The sequence below is a fragment of the Sinocyclocheilus anshuiensis genome, unplaced genomic scaffold, assembly GCF_001515605.1.
Source record: "Sinocyclocheilus anshuiensis isolate Anshui unplaced genomic scaffold, SAMN03320099.WGS_v1.1 scaffold23, whole genome shotgun sequence".
Classification (NCBI taxonomy): Eukaryota; Metazoa; Chordata; class Actinopteri; order Cypriniformes; family Cyprinidae; genus Sinocyclocheilus; species Sinocyclocheilus anshuiensis.
Window position 1 is genome coordinate 1,470,359 of NW_015552545.1, and position 16,286 is coordinate 1,486,644.

The 16,286-nt window shown below is 36.6% G+C and overlaps 1 long non-coding RNA gene across 1 annotated transcript in view; it reads left to right on the forward strand.

Moving 5' to 3' along the window:
- The first annotated feature begins 15,996 nt into the window (after window positions 1–15,996).
- Window positions 15,997–16,286, forward strand: part of LOC107664048 (uncharacterized) — a 20,482-nt gene continuing 20,192 nt past the window's right edge. The window contains exon 1 of the long non-coding RNA XR_001631417.1: window positions 15,997–16,142. This is a non-coding gene — a long non-coding RNA (uncharacterized LOC107664048). The remainder of the gene's footprint in view (window positions 16,143–16,286) is intronic.

A 16,286-nucleotide genomic window follows, 5' to 3' on the forward strand; every position in this document is an offset into this window, starting at 1 on the left:
AGACTAGCCCCCTATCGGTCCCCGGAATTTGAAGCATATTTTCAATTCAGTATCGTTTTATTGCACTTTTCCCCCCATTGAATTTAAATAGTTTAAATTCATTAATGTTTTTGAAGCATTGATGGCTCCATGAAGAACCTTGGAAGCTCTCCATGGAAACTAGACAGAGGTTCTCTAGATTGTTAAAATATACTTCACAGTAAGAAAAAAAATGGTTCTTTGAAAAACTGTTCACTGAAAGGTTCTTAAATGGCATTGCTGTGAAAATCCCCTTTTGGAACATTTATTTTTAAGAGTGTATAGTGAAAAAAAAGGTTCATTACATTTTCAAAATGTTCTTCACACTAAAAAAAAACTCCCTTTTGGAATATTTATTTTTAAGAGTGCATTTTTGTGCCACAGCCTTCAATCAAGCTAGATTTTTGCCCCTAGATTTTTAGGCACCTCTACTCTAAAGCAAGTGAACTGATATATGCCTGATATACTTTAGTTTTACAACAATAAATCAGTTACATAACTATATCATTCCAGTAGCTTAATGTAAATCCTTGTTGGTCCTGGAACAATGCAGATGGAAAAAAGGATGTACTACTTATGCCACTTTAGTGTTATTTATAAAGTTTTCTCTAGAATAGGGAAACCCGTAAGAGCATTCAGCTCTATTAACCCTCATTAATCCTATTTCTTTTATATGTAACTTTGGCAGGCTAAAATGAGTCTGGTATCATCATGTAGCATTAGAGGAGCATCTAAAAGTAGGCTGTCCCCCGGGGAGGTCATGTGTTCAGGCCCACACAGAGATACATCTTTCTTGTTGACTGTGGTAACTACTGTTCCACTAAAACATCATAAATTACACGTTGTTTGAAGGTGTTTCAACCTTGAACACCAGTATTCTGAGCTAGTTTAGGGATACATTAATCACATTCAGTTGGATAGCGAGAATGCTTCACAGCCATTGCCGCACAGCAGAAAAAATTAAATCAAATATCAACATGTTATAAAAACACCCGACTAATATAAAAAATGATCTTACTGGTGGGGCTGTTGTTGATCAATTCTCTTAATGATCAACGCTTCTCTTTGTTCATTTCTTTCAGTCTTCTGAGTTGTTGCAGTCCTCACAGAAAACACATTAAAGAATACATTCCCAAATTACAATCCTCAAAGCAAGCCAGCATTTTAAAGCGGAACTGAGCGACTACAGCGTTTCCTATTGATTTGTAAGGGTAATACACCCTTGTAGTATTTTCATTTAAAAAAAATTGAGATGTGTGACAATAGAGAAAATATCACATAGGTTAAAGTTTATGAGACAAAACTTTAAGACAGACAAATCGATTCTTCTGTAACATTTGCGAAGGTTGAACATTTCCCACATAGGAACAAAGGCAGCAAGGAGGAGATTGAAAAAAGCTCCAGGTCGGTCTGTGCACACCACTGTGAAAGTAACTTCATAGTTTGTAAAGTATAATATAACTCAGGATTGTAGAAATGTCCTTTAATCTATATTTGTGAAACATTTGGTGTAAGATTAGGCATAACATTTTGAATAAAGAATGAACAGGGCATTGGAACCATGACGCAGTGGTGCTCGAACAGGGATGTGGGTATAAATCTAGCCTTGTGTCCACAAACTTATTCAACCATCTCTCTTCCAGTGCTTTCCTGTCACCCTCCATTGTATCGCATAAAGGTAAAGTGCCCATCAATGAAATAATTGAGCAATATCATGAGCAAGGGTGCTGTTGTACTCATACCTGTGGTCCTGTATTCAGTACAATAGCAGAACCTCAAGTGTGATAATACATTTATACATCAGTTATGAACAAGAACTTAACAGGATAGTTCAGACTGTCTTGGTCGGTTTTATCTGATTTGAACACTCTTGTTAAACAGTTTGGGGTTAGCAAGATTTTTTTTAAAGAAATTAATACTCTTCAATAAGGATGCATCAAACTGATCAAAAGTGACAGTAAAGACCTGAAAAAACAAACACACAAACAAACAAACAAATGCTGCTCTTCTCTACATCTATTCATCAAAGAATCTTCGAAAATGTAACAGTTTCCACAAAATATTAGGCAGCACAAATAATTTAAACATCGCTAATACTACTACTACTACTACTACTACTCTTACTACTACTACTACTACTACTACTACTAATAATAATACAAGTTTAAGCACCAAATCAGCATATTAGATTGATTTCTGAAGGATCATGTGACACTGAAGACTTTGATTGCTAATGAAAAATCAGCAATAACATACACTTTAAAATAAATTAAAATAGAAAACAGTTATTTTCAATTGTAATAATTTTTCACAATATGACTTTTTATTTTTTACTTCATTAGTGATCAAATGCAGACTTGGTGAGCATGAAACTTGAACGGCATATCGATGTCATTAATTACTATTCATCACATGTGTTCTGTGCACATTTTGTACTGTTTCATCACACGTTTATACAAGCTGCTGTTCTAGAAAACCCCAAAATGCAGCTCAGAGTATCTTACTACTTCTGGCATGAAGGAAAACAGTCAGCTGTGTTTCGACACCCAACATAAGTTAACCGTAACTGAGAACTTGTGAGCCCACCATCAAGCACTGAAATCAGTGATCCTGATAAAGTGTGACTACAAACGTTGAATCAGTTCATTTGAATCAGTGTTAATTTTGGTAGACACTTCTAAAGATCTTCTACTACTGAAAATGCTGTGAAGTCTTTACAGAAGCAGCTTTACAGAAAACAGTGGAAAGGAAAACTCCTTAGGAAGGAACAGTATCAACTGTTTCAAAGTTGCTGACCCAATCCATGTTATCCCACGATATGGATTTGCTTCCGGAAAGTGACTTAAGTTACGCGCTGCTCCCAGTCATCATTAAGACTAGCAAGGCACATAATTAGCAATTATGAATCAGACAGATAAGTGAGTGCAATGATGGTCTCATTTCTCCATCTGCAAGTCTACCCTGGAATTTAATTATTAATACATGATAATACATAATTGAGCTTCTGTCTGAGCACATGCTCAGAGTAATTAAAATGTGACTGAGATATGCCTTAAAAGTTAATCGGAATATCGGGCCCAATTTAAAATATTTTATGAAAAAAGCAGATAGCAGAGAACATTAAATTTGAGGAAGAAACGGGACAGTCATCAGCAAACCTTATGATGTACTCACTCATTCATCATGTCTCCCAGGCAAACATTTCACTTTCGAAACATTATGAATCCATTAAGGGGTTGTCTAAGGTATTTTCTCTTTTATGGCAGATATGAAAGGTAAAGTGTGTCATATCTGCAACACCAGCAGCTCCAAACTGAAATGCAGACTGTGTGTTTGAGAGGCCCAACTGTGCCGGACTTAAAGGTCCCCTGAAATGCTTAGAAACACGCAGCGTTACTCTATGTGTTGATGTCATTTTAACTGAAACAGGAAGACAGGGCGGGACATATCAAGGAGCCCCGCCCCTTTTTAAAATAGCCAATAGCGTTCGTTTACATCACAGCTTGGGCTAGAGCCGTTGAGCTCCATAAAGCTGCATTTGACAGGGTATGCCAGCCACAATCTCATCCATATTGCTATAAAATAATATAGCATTCTGTGTAGAATTCAAATAGCTCCGATACATTTTGTGGTCTGCGCCGACTCGCGCATGTGATCTGCGCACACTGCCTTACTAACACCCAAAAAACTTTAATTTTGATTTCATGGGGACTTTAACACTGGCTCAACAAATTGTGTCAGTTTGATGCAGGAATATCTGTTTTTTTGTTTCCACCATGGAAGACAGAAGAGAGATAAACTTGTTTGAAAACAGTCATAATTATCTCATACAATTCTGTTTGGTGCTGTTAGGGATTCAGAAAATACACACTTCACATTTAAACAGTGCTGAAAAGGCATCACTGTCATTATGTTGCAAAATAAACTGGTATTTCATCACAATAAAGATGCAAAAAAATTCAACTTGACAAAGTGATAAATGAGGTACCTCAGAGTAACTAAACAGTTTTACTTTGAGTTGTCTTCTTTGCAGCAACACCCCTGCAGCAAAAAAAAGTACAGTAAAAGTGTGGAGGTAAAGTGCTAGTAGCCTGTTTAGATGACGCTCCAATTCAAAGAATACAAGGGTTTTGCCAAGTTAAATGTCCAAAACCATGGTAATACCATGGTACTTTTTGTTTGTGACTGCACAAAGATCAGGTTTCTTACTAAACTATGTAAAAACACAGTTAAACGTAATCTTAAGCAAATCTCAAAATGAATCATTTGTCATACTGTACATTATAATTCTGTGATTCCTAAATGTACTTTTAGCTTTGAAAACCATATAGTTTCAGTGCATTGCTTTTCATTAATTATATTGTATCTTAATATTGAATATTTCTCAATTAAAAATTATCCTATCATTGGCCAGAATTGTAATATCGTATTGTAATATGCAGCCCTAATGGTAGCATTACAACGCCTCTGGCGATAACGTGTTACTAAATAATAAATAATAATAATAATTTTTCTCTAAGATCAATATGTATTGCTTACAGATCTGAGACCCTCAGATCTGTAAGCAATACATATTGATCTTAGAGAAAAATTATTATTCAGTAGCAAGCACACTGTAGGCATTCTCAGGAACTGCATGCTGCATAAAGTGGTCTGCTTTTAATCATGAGGTCTACAGTGTAAATATCTTCCTTCAGCCTCAAATTCTAGAGTAGAAGCCATCCATCGCACAAATGGATGGAGAATGAAGACCTCCCTTCAAATACACAGAAAGGTCACCTTTGTTCATGTTTACCACATTTCGAGAAAAGCATTTCCCAACAGATTGGAGAGAATCAGAGCTGGCTGGATCTCCTTAAAGGGGTGCTGTCTCTGTTTCAGCCATTCTCTGAAATTCTCAGAGACACAATCCACAGATCTGTTTGGTTTGGCTCTCCTGCGGAGATCTGACCTTTGGCGAAATCAGAGGGAGAGAGAGAGAGAGAGAAGCAATCTGCTCGTCTGATCAAAGCTCTGGTGGACATTTCTCACATAAAACAGAGAGCGAGGGGATTGCCAGTGTAATTGCAGAAGTATCTGCAATAGATCCAACAAATCACAGGGAGAGGAGTGCAAATATACATTACCAATCGAAAGTTTAGACACACTTGACTCAGTTTACACTACTGTTCAAAAGTTTGGGGTCGGTAAGGTTGTTAAATGTTTTTAAAGTCTCTTATGCTCAACAAGTCTGCATTTGATTGAAACATTATTACAATTTAAAACAACAATTTTCTTTTGTAATATAGTTTAAAATGTAAAATGTATTCCTGTGATGGCAATGCTGAATTTTCATTACTCCATTACTCCAGTCTTCATAGTCACATGATCCTTCAGAAATCTTAAAAAAAGAAAAATCTTACTGACCCCAAACAGTGTTTTTGATGAAAAATTATTATGCTGAATTGCTTGAATGTATTTTTATAAACAAATAAATTGTGCCTAAATTTGAATGTCTTTGCAAAACTGAAATTTTAATTAAAAAATAAAAATAAAAAAGACATAAAAAAATACATACATACAGTCAAACCAAAAATTATTCAGACACCAGATATCATTTTTGATATTTTTTTTACTAGTGGGTGCAGGACACTATAGTTCATTTATGTAATTGAGGATAGCAAAATAAAGTAAACTGTGACATATTATACCCCAAAATTCTTCATACAGTGGAATACCAGTAAAATTGATAAAAATTTGGGACCAAAAATTATTCAGACACTTTGACCTGACCATGCTTAAGTGTTATCTGTTATCAAGATGAATTTGTTCTGACACAATTTAACTCTGAGTTCTTGTCATATTTTATTACCATTTTCTAAACTATAGCGAATAAACTATGATAACGTGTGAAATGTTGAAGGTGTCTGAATTAATTTTGTTTTGACTGTACATACATACTGCATAAGTGGACTGAATGAGGGAAAAGCAGCCAGAAATGTCCAGCTATAATATGGGCAACGGGTTGAATAGTTTTGATGTTTTTTTTTTTTCAATTTATTTTGTACTACCACATTCAGGGCTCAATAACTTAAATTTTTTTGATTAAAAATGCATAATAATTTACAAATAAAATTTAAAGTTTTACTTGAATTGATAAATAAATATTATATACTATATATAAAAACAAAACAATAACTATAAAATAAATCTATAATCCAAAATTATAGTCATAAATATAATATAAATCTGAAATTATAGTAATAAATTACACATTTGAAAATGTATGTGTGTTGGCTTGTAAATGTTTGCATGCCCAGTAAAATCCAAACTACTGTCCCAACCAAGAAAGCAGAAACCATTCTTACTTCTGTCCTTACATAAATCCCATACTTCCATGTTTGTTTCATAATATTAATTACATTACTACTTTACTAAAATTTAGTAAATGTATATGTAGTGTCCAATCATTTGACTGGTATGAGAAAACAAACCCATTCCATAACATTTACAACAAAGAGAGCATATGGGCCATTTAATTGCCCTTGTGTAACGTTTTTAAAATTAGTTCATTAGAGTTTACTCTTCTGCTAATTCATTGTTAAAATATTTAATCACTCACCATAATTGCCTGAAGGGGCTTAATTAAAAACGGTGTTAAAAGAGTGTCACATGTATTCTCTTATAAAAGACAAATGCTTGACACTCATTCTTCGCCACTGAAGGATCTCATCTTGTGATGTGAGTGACAGTGGTTAAATAGAACATAACTCATAAATACCTGAAAGGGATATTATGAGGCAATAGAAACATCATCTTTAGAGCTCAATTCACCCCTCAAATCTCAAAAGACACAGTGATGGGCGTTCTTGTTTATGCAGTGACAACAACACACATCACCTCTGGTTTTTAAGTTTGCTGTCATGGAAGGTTCAGCAGTGTGATGTTATTAGATGTTTCTACTGTTCATTCTTACAGAGGACACATCTATGTGACAGCTGGCAACATTGCCCTAGAGAGAAAATTGTTACATTGCTTTGTTCAAAGACAAGTGAAATTGTGAAATGAGATTTAAAAGACTGAATTGCATCACAGCCATATTTAAAAAATAAATAAATAAATAAAAAAACCCACATGATATTAAAAGTAAATATAGCATAACATTACATAGCTGCACTGGCTATACAGTGTGGGAGTTTAGTGCTCTCGGGAAGGATGGCCACCAGATAAAATGACAGGTTTGTTGACCGCCGTCTTTGAAATAAAGCAGATATGGAAGCATGTTTTCTTAAGGGCACTATCTGAGCTGTAGCTCAAGCATCCGCCTTTTAGATTTGGGATTCAGCGATATCCCAGTGAATAACCAGTCTCTCTGTAAGCAGGGGCTGACATTTAATGCTTTTATCTACACAATGCAATGCTGCTCATAAAATATCAGCAAGCAATTATGCCACTGACTGGGAAAAATGAATGTTGTCATAAGTAAAGTAGGTGTGAATACATATCATGTTAATACTTCATGCACCCACATTTGAACATGACTATTTTGACTTAGTCTAAATGGGGCAAGTAGAAAAACATTTGAGAAGTTTGTAAACTCACATATTTTCAGAAAATATTCCAGGTTCAGTACAAGTTAAGCTCAACCAACAGCACTTGTGGTATTATGTTAATTAGGACAACAATTTATTTTTAACTCCTTTTCAAAAATATGGGTTACAGTGAGGCACTGAAGGGGTTCAATCAGTGAACGTTAAAATACCCACCATTTCAAAAGTATAGTCACAAGATTTAAACAGGCATGATTTTAGTGTGAAAAATAATACTTAACCATTTCTTCAAAAAGTTATTTCCAATTGTACAACATTGTTGTCAGACAGCATTATCCCTAAAACAATGAGGATAACAAGAACAACTTTACAGCTCAAATAATACACACATTCTAACAGAATACATAATGTACTGTAAGTGCTTTTAATATAATTGTAAACTTTTAGTTGGCCCCATTCAATTCCAATTTTGTACCATAGCCTCAATTCTTGTTTCCTTTAAAGAAAAGGAATAAAATGTCAGCATTCTTGTTATCGAATCTATTTGTGATATGAACTACTTTCCAGAAGGTGTGGGGGGGGGGTCTTTTCCAGGAAATGTGAAAAATTCTGATTTAACAAGAGACAGGCCCCATTTCCATTTCGGAAAAACAAGGCATATGGCATCCTACTGCATTCGCAATTCCACCCTTGCCTACACCATTACGCACAAGCCACATTTCCCATTCTAATGAGCATAGTCTACAAAATAACTAAAAATAAGCCCTGCATTGGCAGGAGATGGTTCACAATGTGAGGTTTTAACCTTCCTAAGAGATGTGTCAGTCACATCCGCCTGTCAGTTCTATCCATTTTCCATGACAGCTGTGGAGATCTGCTTAGGGATGCCACCAGCATGCACATCTCCAATCAAAGGAAGGGCCTGAAGTGATGGAGTGGATGCGCGCAATCAATACCACCCCCAGTCTCAGTGCTCACATTTCATTACAAATGAAATAAATGTTCCTCTCTCTCCCTTTACATGAAAATAAATGAGTGTTAAAAGGGGAGTGTTAAGCCAGGTGTGAGTGTTATTGGATGTTTTTTCTCCCACAAGAACAGTGGCTTAAGCCTTCTGACTTTATTAAAGTGGTGCTCTCCATGGATCTTGCCTCAAATGGCCGCAAATGTAAGTATATTTGCACACGGTCTACGCTTGTTTAAATTATGCTAATGTGGACATTAGACGTGGCTCAAGGAGACCTGCTGAACAGGCAACTCGGGAGGCTTTGATTACACTCGAAATGAGAAATCACATAGGAAATCTTTAATATCTCAATTGTTAATCCAAGAATAAAGTGAGATTACATGGAGAGCAAACACAGCAAAATAATTCTAATTCCAACAGAAATAATAATGCCCATTATGCATTTAAAACTGACTCCCAGCAGAGTCAATTAGAAATAAATCTTTTGTAGGCCAATCCCCCCAAAAAGTGTAAACACTATGGCGCTGACAAAACATTGCTCTGTTTGTCTGAGAAATCCAGTCAGTTCAACACAGAAAAACTGTCTCAACCAATGGAGTAATTTTGGGGGTAGGACTATCTGTTAGCCGACCAATGGCAGACACCACCAGATGGATGATGGTCAAGTGCAACAGCTAATTTCTCTACACATGAACTAGACACATGAATACTTTGCCATATAAATAATGGGACAAAATATAAATGTAAGCGAAATTGAGAAAATATAGAAAGTTTGCAAATCAAAGATTTAAATATTCGGGTCTTTTGAGGATGAAGTAAGAACAACAGTCAGACCAGCAGCAGAAGCACAGCTGTCACCAAAAACCAGGACTGCATTGGGACATATAGCATATATTTAGATAAACATTAAACTGTTTTTACCAATATGGACATATTTACATTTTAACACTTATGGGGTGGTTGCAAGTTCCATTGAACTATTGGTAACGAAGGAACTTGAGACCAATTGCTTTTGGGAAGCACCCCCAGGACCCCAGGAAAGACATGTAAAAGGTAATCTAAAGACCATTATACACTGTAAAAAATTTATTGTCAAATTAACAGTAACTTACTGGCAACAATTATCCAGTAGCTGCTGTATTTCATTTAACAGTAAAATTACTGTAACACTAACTACAGTAGTGTTTAGCTTACTGTAAAATTGAATACAGCATTTTACTGTATTTTTTACCATGTCAAAGTACAGTATTACACTGTTGATTTTTAATAATACTGTATAGTATTATACAGTTATGAAATGTTATTTTAATTTATTTTATAGTGCTACTGTATAACCTTTAGAATTTGTAGAAAACCTGTAAAAGTTCTATTTCAACTGTTGATGGTAAATAGGAAAATGAACAATTAAAGCTTTAACTGCACAAAAAGTTTATTTTAAATTTTTAAACAATACATTAGTAAAAAATAATGACAATAAAAATCAGTTTTAAAACAAGACTAACTAACAATTTATAATTAATCATTAAAATCACAGAACAATACATTAGTAATAATAGCATATAATACAACAATAAAATAATGTTTTAAAAAACAAGACTAACTAACAATTTATAATTAATCATTAAAATCACAGAACAATACATTAGTAATAATAGCATATAATACAACAATAAAATAATGTTTTAAAAAACAAGACTAACTAACCAGTATAATACTGTGTAAACAACAGAAATCATTTACAGTGTATCTTTCACCATACAGCATCACTTACGAGCACTACAAACTTTAAAAAAAGGTTTAACACTTGAAGCTGGAGAATAAAATTATAGTTTGTGTTCATGTACATTATTATTTGGTGTTTTCTCTTTTCATCCTTTTCTTTTGTTAATTTAAATAATCTATGATATCATGCACTTAACACAGCTATTTGCATATAAATATATATATATATATATATATATATTCTGTCAGGATATAAACTGCTAACTGTTATCTCGAATTACTTTGAATTTACCACTGTGTTTCGCGCAGAAAACACTCACACTCACATTTTGAATTCCCCACTGTCCATGCGCTGCTGGAGTTTATCCATGACTGGATAAAATCAATCGAATAATGTACACACAACAGCGCAGAGACAATGGACTTGAATTTATTGTCTCTTGATTCTTCCTACAAATCACAATTCAGTATGAACACTAATACAGCAGTGACGGTGATTCACCTTTAGGTTTTAAAACAGAGGACAGATATGGATGGATGGATCAATGGAGTTTGGATGCGATCTGGTGGCTATTTTAGTTTTTTTGTATACATTTTATATTCCAATATATTTTGTAAAATATTTATTTTCCTAAAAATTAATTTTTAGTACAGCACATTTCCTGTACAGTAAATGCAAACTTCTGTAACTTTTTTTTTTCCAATTAAATTTTTCGAAATGCTAATCTGCTGATTGTCTTCTTTAAAAAGAGACCAACCTTAGGTCTGAATTCCAAAGCATTCATGAATTATAACTATTTAAGTTCAGCGCATTTTCACGTCTATGTTTTAAAAAAGGTGGGAGGGACAGTTAAGAGGTTAAATGTTTCATTTAGAGGTTAGTGTTTCATTAGGCCAACACTATAACATCCACCTAGATAACTTAAAAAAAGAGATATAAAATTATTTTTTTTTTCTTTTACAAATTTACCAAAGGAGGACAACATTTACTAAAAAATATAAAAAAAGTGATTTTCTACATGACTGACTTATTTAAATGAACTACAACTGCAGGTCTATGCAATAACTTATGCTGTATTTTCTCTATACTCATATCAGTAATACCAGCTGACCCAGTATAAAGTGACATAACGCTTTTCTGCAAATCTTGGAAATAGCTTTGAAACTCTCCTGGTACTTTGTAGGAAAGAGGCACACAAATAGCCATAATAACAAGTGGATTGTGCTCTTGTGCATATGCCTTGTCTCATGTGTAGCCTCAGAATTTCATCTGTTCAGTGCAAAAAAAAAGTACAGGATTCACATCTCAGCCTGCTACAGATTGCTTTTCCTCCAGGATACATCTAAGATTAAAGCTGGAGTGAGGACTGGCGTTACAGTATGCCCTATATGATGTTCAGCAGTGTCAGGTTAGTCCAGATTCTCAGTAAGCGAGCATTTCTCCCATTTTATGGATACATGCTCCTCTATTAAAATCATAGAAAAATTCTCAAGAATTCTAGACGCAAAAACTAAACTGACAACGTAAAGTTTGCAGTGCATTGCATCAAGTTTGTTACAACCAATTTTCAGAGTTTGTGTCCAAATCTGTCTGAAAGTAAGCCAACAACGCCTTAGGGAACTTCTTTTCCAGTATGCAGCTTATCATCTGTAATGTCCTTTGATACTTTCCATCACTCTGTTGTCCTTGAAAGAGCACTATTGAATCAAGACAAAGGGACTGAAATGTGAATGCAAATGATTTTGCTCAGTGATGTTGCAAGGAGTCATCTTTTTACATTTCAGATTTCATGCAGAGTATTTCTAGGTGGTCTCTGCACATTAGGATGGAACAACTGGCACTTGAAAGCCCACCCGATGTGCATTTGATGCAGTCACGGCTGAAATTCTTCCTGTTAATGGAAACGTTTTGATCCAACGGAAATGTTAATCATCTACAAAAGTGGTCCACTCACTGAAATGTCATTGCCACCCTCTTCATTGCCTTCCAATAATTAAGAACATGTTATGAACTTCTTTTTCCTTTTTTATTTGGAACACTGTGAGCTCTTTTGAAAGTTGTGATTTTTAAAGAAATGAATGTTTCATCATTTGGACCCCCTGAGTAGCTGCCAACAGCTTGCTCTCTCTGAATGATACTTCTCACTTAATTCCTCCTCCCTTCAGCCACACAAACATAGAGCATGTATGGAACAGACATCATTAAAACTCCAGTCAGCTTCCAAATGCTCCAACATGTGGTCCACTCAGCATTAAAAAAACCCATACATTTAGCTTTACACATTGCAATTATAATGTAGACTTGAACTTCAGGCACCACACCATATTGGAGAGAGAATATTAGTGTTTTAATACACTTATACGGAACACCTATCAAACAAAAAAAAAAATAAAAAAAAAATAATGGCTGATGAAAGTGCACTAGTCATTAATGCTCACATGTAACACATTACTTGAACTTTAGGTGTACTTGCACTGTTGTTACAGACATTAATGAATATTTCATTTCATGCAATATTTCTTATCTAATGTTATTTTATTGGCATTTGAACAATTAAATTTACAGTGGCGGGATGGACCCAGTAAACCTTTTTTTTTTTCAAAGTAACCGCTTTGGTTGCCAGAACTTCATAAAAGCTATGACAATGTTTATGGTATTACAGGATGGCATATTGTTGCCTGTATATTTTACATCTTATAACCATATATTTCATGTTCCTGATAAATTGTTAATATACAGTATCAATTTACTTGAACTACCAAAATCCACTTTTTACCTTAAAATGCAGCCTGGTGATAACCACCATAATAATACAGGTGGTACAACAGAAATTAGTAAGTTTGATTTGATTTATTAAAGGGGTCCTGTCATGCCCTTGGACTGCCCCTGTGTTCCGTGTCTTGTGTTTTGCTCCCCATGTGCTCCCCATGACCCAGTTTCTCCTGTGTTCATTGTTTCCAGGTGTTCCCCATTTAGTTCCTCAATTTAAGCCCTGTGTTTTCCTGAGTCCTGCGTCTAGTCTAACGTCTACTCCATGTGCTATGTGTGCATTCCCTATGTTCCCTGCTTTGTGGATTAATAAAGACAGTGGATCATTGTGACTCTCCTACGTGCTCCTCGTTCCTCGCTCCAACACAGTAGCAGTTTAGGGCTTTAGGGTTTAGTAGCTATAGAGCTCCGGCCGTAGAGGCCGGGCCGAGTGCCGAGGCCAAGGCCATGGAGGCTGCTCCGCCATGGCCCCCTGAACTGTCTGCTCCGCCATGGCTCCACGGGCTGCCTGCTCCGCCATGGCTCCCTAGTCTGCCTGCTGCGCCATGGCCCCCTGAGTTCCCTGCTCCGCCATGGCTCCCTAGTCTGCCCGCTCCGCCATGGCTCACTGAACTACCTGATCCGCCATGGGTCCCGGAACGGGTACCGCCCTGAAGGCCGTCTGTCCTGTGTAGGCCTATCCTATAAACTATCCTATAAACTGCCCTATTAACTCACAAATAAATTACATATTTCAAATCAGCAAAAAAATCTGAAATGAACTGCCTCATGAATGTTGTTTCTTATGCTCAAATAGCGTTTAAAAAGCTTATTTTTCAGGCTAGACCAGCCAATGCGCATGCCTCAGGTTTCTATGGGAACCAGAGCTTCTAATGGCCGCAGCAGTGACCCAATGACTTTACCAATCAGCGATTGGCTCTTTCATTTAGACGGCGGGACTATTCCGCCATATTGCGAGTTGCAGTTTCTCCCTTTCATAAGTATAGGAGTGAACAGTCTTTATATTTCTGTAGTCTTTGTCTGTAGTGCAGCTCAACCAGGCATCGCTCCCTTTTTTTGCATATTACGTGGGCAGGAATGATTAAAATGATAAATACAATTATAATTTTTTGTCTTTTTCTGTAAAATTCAGTGTACACTAGGGCTGCACGATAAATCGCATGCGATATTTAATGCGCATTCTGTGTAGTTGATGCTGCTCAATGTGAAAGCACGTACGTGATGGAGATTCACCGCTGATTACAGAACTGGCTTTCTGACAACATGCGCATTAAATATCACATGCGATTTATCGTGCAGCCCTAGTGTACACTACATTTTTTTTCAGTGTACACTACTGCGATTGATGAATCGATTATGGAGGAGTATTGCATTGAGAATGGCTGACACATTATCTGTGCATGAGTTTGTGATGATGAAGGTATCTCGAGCTATTTTGTACGCTCAGTCCTCCATGCTGATATATGGTACAGGCTTCTTTCATGTCGAACGAGCTCAGTAGCTGATAGCCTTGAATTAATGTGGAGCAGTGTTACTCATTGCGTGGCTCGCTAAGCTTTCATTTGTGGCTCGCATGGCATTAAATAATACGGTGATCATGCAGTCAATACAGATATTTCATAAAAACATTAAAAACAAGCAGGGCCACAACATAAAAAACTCAGTGTCTGTTTTACAACTAATTTATATTTAAAAATACCCAAAACTGCGGCATTACAAGATGGAAATATAAACTAGGAAAGATATTTAAACTCGCTCTGCTCTTATATGTCCGTGACACTGACTCACTGCAGAGTTGCCAGTTTTGGCGGTCTTTCCAGATATATAAAAAAACTTAAGATCATTAAAAAAATTGTTTTACCAAAAATATATTATGCATACCCTCTATATCACATGCGTTTGAATATGGAATATACTTGGGCATGTACTAAAATAAAAAAAAAAAATGTTAGCACTAAATTGGAGCAATTAAATTAGAGGACACTAACCTGGCAATTCATAGGCCTACTAACGCACATTATAACAACGCTAGCTTAGCTACGTTTTTTTCCAGCATTTCATGCTAGTCAGCTTGTTAAACAAAGTCATGCACCAAGTGACAGTGTCAAACGAGGGAACTACAGATTTGGAGCATGCAACAACCGCAAATCGACAGGAAGATGATGGAGACAGAGTTTGTGGAGAGTCAACTCCTGCTAAAAAGAAAGGTTTGATCCGTGCAGCACAAATAAAACCTTTTGTGTTTACTATGCAAACAAACCCGCTCTGGTTTCAACCGAAGTAATTTGGAGTGGCATTTCCAAACGACGCACCCAAAATTCAACGAAAGTTATCCACCTGGAAGTGAAATAAGGAAAAGAAAAATAGAGCAGCTTTCTTCCTCTCTTTCTGGACAACAAAGGCTCATACATAGGACAACTTCTACAGCTGAACGTTTAACTGAGGCATCTTTTGAGATCGCTTGGATTTTGGCTCGCGGAAAAAAACCCTTCTCAGACTCAGAAATTGTGAAAGGTTGCTTTTTGGCTTCAGCAGAAATATTGTTTGCGGAGTTTGATAACAAGGACACAATTGTAAAGCAAATTAAAGGATCACAATTATTCGATTCCACCATGAGGCGGATTGAAAACATCGGCAAAGATGTGAGTGACCAGCTCTGTGCAGATATGTCAGCAGCACCGTGTTTCAGCATCGCGGTGGATGAAAGCACCGATTTGACAGATGTTGCTCAGTTGTGTGTTTGGGTAAGGTTCCCTAAAGAAAAGTCTTTCCAAGAAGAAATGCTGTGCTTACTTCCACTTGTTGGCCAAACGAGAGGTGAGGACATTCTAAATGCACTTCTGGCATTTTTTGATTAAAAAAAAAAAATCTCAGTTGGTCAGGTCTAGCAAGTGTGTGCACAGATGGCGCCCCTAGCATGCGAGGAAAGGAGAAGGGGCTTGTTGGGCTCATGAAAAGGGGATTGATTGGATCATTGAAAGTTGGGGCGTTGCTAACAAAATGAAGGCAGATCTGAATGCCAGTTTGCAGCTTGAGACAAGCATATGTTACTGGCAGGATCAACCAGGTAGCCCTCGGGGGTGGGACGGAGAACCACAGCGTGCTGGTTTCCTACACGCGGGTCTCACTCCACGATGTCACGGGTTGCCAGGGGAAAGGAGCACTTTGGAGGTAGCACCATGTCCAAGAGCGCTGAGTCAGCGGCGCCCGGCGGGCCTGAGTCAGAGGCGGCCGGCGAACTTGACTCTGGAGCGGCCGGCGGGCTTGTCTTGGGAACGGA